This window comes from Microtus ochrogaster, unplaced genomic scaffold (assembly GCF_000317375.1).
Source record: "Microtus ochrogaster isolate Prairie Vole_2 unplaced genomic scaffold, MicOch1.0 UNK53, whole genome shotgun sequence".
Classification (NCBI taxonomy): Eukaryota; Metazoa; Chordata; class Mammalia; order Rodentia; family Cricetidae; genus Microtus; species Microtus ochrogaster.
Window position 1 is genome coordinate 1,162,378 of NW_004949151.1, and position 9,500 is coordinate 1,171,877.

Below are 9,500 nucleotides of genomic sequence, written 5' to 3' on the forward strand. Positions count from 1 at the left end.
CACACACACACACACACATACACACACACACACACAGAAAGAGAGAGAGAGAGAGAAAGAAAGAGAGAGAGAGGTGGGCACATGGGCATCAGGGCATGTGTGGAGGTCAAAGGTCAGAGGATAGCTTGCAAGAGTTGCTTCTCCTTTTCCACAATGCTGGATCTGGAGATCAAGCTCAGGTTGTTGGGTTTGGGCAACAGGCACCCTTATCTTCTCATCTATCTTGCTAATGCAATATTTTTTAAAAAATATAGGTTTTAAAAGTGCTTTGAATAGTAGTTTATGCCTTAGGAGACTAAGTGATAAGGATTGCCAGGAGTTTGAAGTCAGCCTTGTTTACAAAATAGTACAAGAAAACCAAGGAATATAGAGCAGGACATGACTCAAAAAACATACAATAGCAAAATCAGAAAGAAAAGAAAAATCAGCATCCATAATGCTCTCAGAATGAAAGGCAGTTGGAGGCAACAAAATGTTGAGGAACCCAGGTGTTCAGGCACTTCTGGAACCCAATCATCTTAATGAAGTTCATTTCCAGCTTCATTTAATAGAAATTAGAGGGTATATGTGGTCAGATTTGAAGAGGCTATGAAAACATTCTACACTTCCTTTTACTTTAATTTCATCTATCAGGCCACTATCAGAATCTAAATGTATTGCTACTTGTGTAGCATCTTGGTTATTGCATAGAAGAAGTTTACAAGCGAGTATACAATCATCAGCTCCATGTTACTGCAGGCAAGCTTTCTGTTGTTCAGAAAAGCCTCAGTAGGTCTTTCCCTTCCCAGGCCTTACAGGAGCTCTTCCTGGAACTAGCTCCACAGAAAGGCCTTTCCTTCCAGAAAACATTCATCTCATTCTCCTTTTCTGCATTCCTAGTGGACAAAGTGCACTGGAGGTCATCAGTTGGAATGGGATTTTCATTTACTTCTCACTGAACATTGATGGAGTTGAGTATAGTTTTCACTGTGACCCACCAATTGCTGGTGCCACACTCTGGAATTTTGAAACAACAAAATAGATGTTGCCAGACCAGTTCTTTGAGGGAGCTGCTGGTGCCAGTAACTAGCAGCACTCTGCTTTCTTCATTGTCCCTCTCTAAAGCAATGGTGGAAGGATGAAATCAGATCCACACTCTACACACAGTCAGTGTCCAGGATGGGGAGGGGCTGAGAACACTTACGGCTTCAGGCAGGCTTGCCAAGAACTTGTGAGCTTTCATTTTATATTATATATATGAGGCTTAAATTCACCACATTTTACAAAATGGAGTTGGATAGCACGATCAAAGACTTCTTTAAGAGGATGGATTTCTGGCTAGAGTGTAATTTTTAAGGTCATTTATTGAGAACAGGAAAACGTTAGAAGTCCATCATGCTGGACTTGATCATTTTTTCAGAATCCCTGGAGTGAGTCCTTTAATGTAGGCTAAATATTAACCCTCAAACAGGCATCAGCTGACAGACAACCAAACCTATTCTACTTAGAGAATGCCCTAGGAGCAAAGAAGTTCATCCCACCCATTACCTCTGCTCCCTGCCTCCTTACACCTTCCCAGGTAAAAACCGTGCCTGGCAGAAATGATTGTCTGCGCATTTCAAACTCAGCTTCCCGCAATGTCTTTCCCATCACACGTAAAGAAGAGACCTGTGATTTCTTTGGGAGGAAGGCAGCCTAATGAGATGTGGAAATACTTTCCTGTCTTTTTTGACCAACTTGTAAAATTAATGTTTTTGTTTTTGTTTTAATTCCTCACCTTCTCCATTGCTAATTTGGCCATGACTCACTCCTGGGCTGAAATGTAAAATAATTTCTGTGGAGTTATAATGTCAATATTACATATCCTTAATACTAAACAGATGCCTATGGCATTTGCTAATTTCAAACACAGTTGCCCAATGTGTTAGGAGTATGTGGGTTGTTCCCTGACAATAATAAAAATGACCACTACTACAAACAATGCTGCTATGAACATAGTTGAGCATATACTTTTGTTGTATGTTAGGGCATCTAGATCATAGAGAATCCAAATAAGAAGGTGAACCCAAAGAAAAACATATAGGCATCCTCCTGAATATTAACCTTCATCAGGTGATGAAAGGAGACAGAGACAGAAACCCACATTGGAGCACCGGACTGAAATCTCAAGGGCCAAATCAGGAGCAGGAGAGAGAGCACGAGCAAAGAACTCAGGACCACGAGGGGTGCACCCATACACTGAGACAATGGGGATGTTCTATGGGGAACTCACCAAGGCCAGCTGGCCTGGGTCTGAAAAAGCATGGGATAAAATTGGACTCGCTGAACATAGTGGACAATGAGGACTACTGAGAACTCAAGAACAATGGCAATGGGTTTTTTGATCCTACTGCACGTACTGGCTTTGTGGGAGCCTAGGCAGTTTGGATGCTCACCTTACTAGACCTGGATGGAGGTGGGTAGTCCTTGGACTTCCCACAGGGCAGGGAACCCTGATTGCTCTTTGGGCTGACGAGGGAGGGGACTTGATTGGGGGAGGGGGAGGGAAATGGGAGGCGGTGGCTGGGAGGAGGCAGAAATTCTTAATAAATAAATAAATTAATTAAAAAAATGACAACTACTTACTCAACCATTTATCCCAACATGAGGTCAATTATTTGATGATGATTGGAAGTGAGTGGATGGCTCTCCTATGTCAAAGCCACATTCCCACCTTTATGAATCAGAAAAATGTTGCAGATGGCTTAAATACTCCCCCAAACAAAAGTAGGATGTGTGAGAAAGAGAAACAAAGACAGATTGTAGAGTTGCAGAGGGATACAACAGAAAACTAGAAAGTACATAAAATGCACATCATACTGACATGATCTGGAGCCCATGCAGCTGTGAAGACAGGTCTCAACAGTTTCCAGGTCTTTACAAACCCACATCCTGGAGAAGAGCAGGCTGAAGGTAACTTTAGTTTGATTCAGCTTAGCTTTCTGAGGCCAGTGCTGACTATGATCCAGCATTTATAACACAGCTGTGCATGAAGCAGGCCATAGCCTCACACTCCCAGCTCTGGCCCCTGTCCTTGGAAGTTTCTTCTCACATTTTCACATCCTCAGGCCCCATATTCTCCAGTTCCCCTGAGCCGTCTCTGCAACAAGACCACATCCTCCCACATGGAGAGCTCTAGTAATTTTTGTCCTATGTAAATGTGCTACATAAAGGTCTTTGCTGTGAGTATATACAATGACAGGGATTTTTTTTTTTTTTTTGGACTGTGTTATGAGCATGTGTGTATGTGGGAGATTCTTTCACACACATTCCCTAAGGCAGTCTCTGTTTTTCTTTTTTCTTTCTTTTTTTTTGGGGGGAGGGGTAGGCAAGAGAGCGAAGGAACATTTCTCTGTACTCTAATGTACACAGCAAACTCTGACTTCAAGTCAAAGAGAGTGGGGTAGATGAGGTAGGAGAGAGGAGATGAAGGCTTCCTCAGCCTTTGTATAACAACCAGACTCAGACCACATGATGTTAGGGCAGTGAGCACTGTGGTCTCATGCTGTAGAAATTCAGATTTTAATTAGAAGGCATGTTTGCTTGTGAATGAAAATAAATGAGGACATGACACTCTTAAATATGTTTGAAGAGAAGGTTTAATGTAGATATGAGGGAGCAAACAGCCAGAGGCATCGGGAAGGGTCCAGACTGAAGTGGGCCAACAGACTTAACAGAGCTATGGGGTGGGGGGCGGTGAGTGAAAAAGAGGAGAAAGAAAGAGAGGGGCAAGAGAGGAGCCAAGGACAGGGAGACCAAGAGCAGGAAGAGTACCAAGAGTATACCTAGGCAAAAGACTGGATTATATAGATAAGAGGAGCTGGGGGAAAAGGAGAGAAGGGAAGGGAAGCTCAGGGACTGGAGAGCTTGAGGATAGGGGTGGCTGTGCTGGCCAGGAAGACTTATAACGAGTACCTGTGAATCGAGATTGAGGGAGACTGGCTGTTAGATATGTAATATAGGTACTTCAACCCTTTGACCTGAATTTCTTCAATAACTATTATTTTGTTTGTTTGTTTGTTTACTTTTTTGTTGCTTGTTTTGGCTACATGTACTCTTCCTCGTGTGTGTGTGTGTCCACACATATAGAGATACAAATAGAGGGAGAGAGTCAGAATTTATTAAATCAGTTATGTTGAACTAGTAACAGTTGTCTCACATCCGAGAAACTGAGAACTCTTGAGGCTGGGTACCTCCGCTGGCAGAGTAGTCCACAGTGGCTGCTTCACACAGGAGAGGCTGGCAACTGGCAGGTTTTCAGTTCACAAGTTTTGTGTAAGACCTTATCATGATTTTACCAAGACCTTACCATGACTGACACCATGTTAAAGGCCTCATTCTGACCTTAAATCCCAGCTTGTAGTCCTAGCACCTACCAAAACAGGACAAAGACCTAGTCCACAGTCTCAGGAAGGTGCTAAGGTAAAAACCCTTGTCTTTCAGTTCTGAAACTCTGCTTCTTGCTCACTGAAATGTGCCAACCAGGATGTAGTTTTTGTTCATGAGAGACAAAGAGCTCTAAGGCTTGGTGCTGCAAGACTTAGGCAACTTCCCCCTGTGGCCAAGGAAATAAAGATCTTGTTTGTTTGTTTTTGCGTTAAGCCTCTCCTGCTGGTGCTCTCTTGTGGTCTTACCTTGCAGCAGCTGGATGCTTCTGCATTCCCAATCTGGAGCTAAAAGTTTGACAGTTTCAGGGATAGCAGAAGAAAGCCTTGAAATGTTGGTTGTGATGTTAATGAAGGAATCAGTGGAAGCAACAGAGTTAATGAATGCAGCAGAAAAAGGGAAGGTCAAGAGCACAAAAGGTCATTAGTCTCCCTTCTGCCCTGTCTTTTTATATCTGGGCACAAAAGGTGCTACTCACCTTCAGAATGGTTCTTTCTACATCTGTTAAGGCAATCGGGGAAAATTTTTAGTTGAGACTCCTCACTCTGTTGGTTCTAAATTTTGGAAAATTGGCATTAAAAACCAGCCATCACAGACAGAAAGCTCATGGATTCAGTTGTAGGAGTGGTTGTCATCCATACCATCCACAGCCTCCACCTCTTCTCATTTAGCATCCACTCTGATGTTTTCATCACAATCATTTCTGTAAAAATGTCTTCAACTCTTTGACCACATTTTTACTTAACATTTCACACACGAAATCTAAAAACCGTCCTTCATGCTTCGCTGCAGAAGACATCCACAAATAAGCTGACTGCAGTCAGTCAGAATTATGGCCACAGTCTCATGTGAGTCAGCAGTACTGCCCAGATTTTGATTTTAATTTTCTTGACGACTCACCTGTCATAGCTATTTCAGCCATCTGTTCTATTTCCATCTCTATAGTCTTCACACTCATCTAACGAAACTTGTCTAATATTTATGAAGAAAGTAGAAACAGCCAAAAATTTATGTCCTCAGGTTCCCATCGTAAAACAATTTCATCTTTGTCTCTCACTATATTTGGATAAACTCCTATAGTTATGCAGAGTTCCTGTATATTTGTTATGAAGATTCTTGCTCCATTTTCAACCTTACTTAATTGTTTTTAATTCTTTCATTTCTTTGGATACTTTTGTGGACATACTAACATTGTATGATACTCATAATCAACCCTTACTTGATATTGTATTTTTCCTCCAACTTTCATCTATTGCTTTGGTCTTCTTTTCACAAAACTTCTTAGAAGAAATGGCATTGTCTTCTACATCTTCCATGCCATTCCCCTCTCCTTGCTTTAATAAATGTTTCTTTGATGACTGCTTTCCTGTTTAGTTCACAGACTACTTCAGTTCAACATTATTTCTTTATATGGTGTCATCCAATGTACCTGCCTTCAGTTAGTGCTCTGATACAGCCCTATCCAATCCTCTTCTTTGAGGTCCAGACTTTGTACCCTCAAACTGTCCATTTGACATGTTAGACTTACAGGGCTTCTATTAATTACTTTCCTGTTGCTGTGATTAAATACTCTGACCAAAGCAACTTGAGAAGAAAGGGAATACTTTGGCTCACAGTTTGAGGATACAGTCCAACAAGGCAGGGAAAACCATGTGGCAGGAGCTTGGTGCATTGGTCAAGTTGGTTCTGGTATCAAGAAGAATTAGATGATAAATGTTTGTGTTCATCTGGCTTCCTACTGCTTATGTAGTCCACGATCCAATCCCAGGGAATGGTGTCTCTAATTTTTAGGGTGTTTTGCCACACAATTATCTTAATCAAGACATCCCTCACAGGCACACCCAGAGGCCTTTCTCTTAGGTAATTCTAGATCACATCGTGCCCCAATATTCCACACAATCTCATTATCTTTGCCCTTTTTTTTTTCAAACACCTTATATTCCATTTCATCAGGAAGTTCTGTTTGATCTACTTTTAGGACACCCCTTAAACTGAAGCATAAGTCATGAAGCTGATAACAGAATTGTTAACAGGTGTCTTCTCACCTCCTGCCCCCTGGGAAATGGGGATCATACAACAAGCCTGCAACTGGCACTCAACATGATCCTTTTCCTTTTGCTTGTATTTTGGTCCTTTTTACCCTCTTTTGGGCATTATTTTCTTGCTTGCTTACTTTCCCCAGCTGCTGTCCCCATTTGACTCTTTGCAGGCATCTTGAGTTCGCCCCCTTTGACTGTTTTTGGTGAGTTGGCCCCTGTTTTCAGTTTCTAAATCCTTGGTGAGTTGGAGCTTTCTTTCCTAACCCTACATTTTCTTTTCTTTCCCCTGTTTACCTTCCTGGTTAGGAACTCTTTATCATGACTCACTTTGCCCTGGTACCTCCACATCAGGACAGACCATCCAGGAGATAGTGCCTGGAGACACTGTGTGAGCATACAAACCATTTGAGTCCCTCACTATAGATCCGCGAACACTACTTTCCCTTCTGTCCTTGTCCTTATGCGGCCTGAGAGCAACTGATGACTTTCGCCTGGGACCACTCTCCAGGATTGTCTGAAGGCTCTCTTGCTTGTTGAAAAGAGGAGTGGTGGGCTGGGTTCCGCCACTCGGTTAGCTTTATACCCGAAATAATTACATGGAAACTGTATTATTTTAAACATTGCCTGGCCCATTAGTTCCAGCTCTTACATATTGATCTAACCCATTTTTAATAATCTGTGTAGCCCACGAGGTGGCTTACCAGGGAAGATCTTAACCTGCCGCTGTGTCAGGTGGGAGAATCATGGCGACTCCCTGACTCAGGACTCAGCTTCTTTCTCCCAGCATTCTGTTCTGTTTACTCTGCCTACCTAATTTTCTGTCCTATCAAAGGCCAAGCAGTTTCTTTATTAACTAACCAATGAAAGCAACAGATAGACAAATGACCCACCTCCATCACTTGCTTTATAGGGAGTCCTTTCTGCACTTCGGAGTGTGCACTGTTGGACTTCTCCTAGCCTCTCTTCTCAACTAATGTGGTTACGTGACTACCTGTTAAAGGCCATTAGGGTGGTAGCTCATTTCTTAATTCATGGAAAGGCTTTAGCTGTTCAACTATGGTTGAGGTCCTTTTCCCTTCCCAGACTGAAACATTCTCCTCAGATAACTGCTACTTTCTCTATCTTGACCCTGGAGCTGAGAGCAGGGATGGAGATGCAATTGTTGCTGCTCACCCAATGTCTTCTGACCACTTTCTTCTTTGCTGCCCCTCCTCACAGGATCCTACTGAAGCCCATCAGGAATGGTCCCCTTTCCCCAGAGGATGGGGTCTTCCCTTCTCCCCAGCGCTGCCACTACCCCATCACCGGATTTGGCAAGAGTTCTCTGAGTCCCATACAAGGGCCACTGCCCTGGATCTTGCCTGCCATTTTCACCTTGTACCTGGCCTCCTACTCATAGCATACAGAGCCTGGAGCAGAAGCTGCCTTTTCTTACCATTTTGCAGAGCTCTTCCTACTACACTTCCAAGCTGGGGTGACCCTAGCCTTGGGCTCACTCTCCCCAACTGTCTTGACCTTATTGATCCCTGGTGTGGAGATTACACCACTACATGACTTGTCCCTAACAAGTGCAGGGTAGGTGGGCCCCTGGCTGTGTTGGGTCCATTTCTCTCTTCTGAGGACCTAATTGGCCCCCTTCCTTCCTCAGTCTCTTCCTTTTCTACATCGTCCCTAAAAATCAAAGCTCGAGAAATGCTTTTCCTTCTTTTCAGTGGGTCACTCAATCAGAGATTCTGTAGGAGGCACCCTGCAGTGGTGAGAGACTAGTGATACTTCCTCCCCCAGCTGGGCCTCTGAAGACCACACCAGGCCCTCCAGTCCTAGGTGGAAATAGCAACTCCAACTTCTCTGGTGGTGCTTGAACACTTGGTGGGGGATTGACTAGTGATGGCATCCCCTGGGGAGAGATAAACCCACCTGAGAGTCCCATGATACTTCCCCTGGCCCCTGGGTCCTCCTTCCTCCCAAAGAATAACACAGACAGCCTGGAGTCGCTCTGCCTGAATCATTCAGAGAGTCTGCCCAGCCAGGATCTGCTGCTGGGACCCAGCAAAAGTAATGATCACCCATCACAGGGGAATTATGGGGGCCTTTCTATCCTCACTTTTCTCCCATAGGTCTGCCTCCATTGCTGCCTCCCACCTTGACTCAATGGAATTTCTTCCTCCAGAGTTGGTCCCCAGCATTCCCATTGAGGAGAGGCCCCCAGCAGGGACAGTTCATCCCCTCTCAATGCCCTCTCCTGCCCTGGATGCTCCAGAAGCAACCACAGGGTCATTCCTTTTCCAGGAGGAGTCAGAGAGTGTTGAGGGGATCAGCCCCTCTCAGGACATTCTTGGTTCCATGGCCTGCTCCCTCAACTCAAAGCTGCCCAGTTAGTGCTGGAAGGAGGCACTGGCTCCCATGGAATCATCCTTGTACATCACAGTGAGACAAGATGTGGAGACTATGTCCTCACTCTCAACTTCCAGGGCAAGGTGAAACACCTGCATTTGTCACTGAATGAAGAGGGTCAGTGCCAGTTCACATCTGTGGTTCCAGTTCGTTTTCTTTATGCTTGAGCACTCCCAGGTGCCTCCCATCCCTGTGGAGTCTGGAGGCTCCAGTGATGTTGTCCTTGTCAGCTGCTGCTTCTGGTACTTAGTGTACTCCCTGACCCAGGAGCTACAGTTATAGATATAGACTGTAGAGACATTGTCATATGCAAATCCAGGAAAAACAACAAACCACTCAGAGAGGAAGTCTGATTTCAAACAATTTCTAGGTCCAGTATGGGCACACTGTATAATCATTTCCTTCAATACAGATGACTTTCTGTCCCCCCCACCACCCTTTTAAAGTTACAGATAAAATATTATGCCACACTATCAAAAAAATACCATCCCCCAGACCACTATAGCCTTTACAGATGCCAATAAAACTAATTTGGAGTTAATAACAATGGAAGTTAATTATACAGAAAGGGCCTATACCCAACCAAATCCTGGATCAGTACAACTAGGGGAGTTATTGGTGGTCCTTAAGGTATTAGAAATGACCTAATTGGAGCCTGTAAAT

The 9,500-nt window shown here is 43.9% G+C and overlaps 1 pseudogene; it reads left to right on the plus strand.

The window, feature by feature from the left end:
- The first annotated feature begins 7,590 nt into the window (after positions 1 to 7,590).
- On the plus strand, positions 7,591 to 9,119 carry LOC101983325 (annotated as a pseudogene).
- Positions 9,120 to 9,500: the final 381 nt, after the last annotated feature.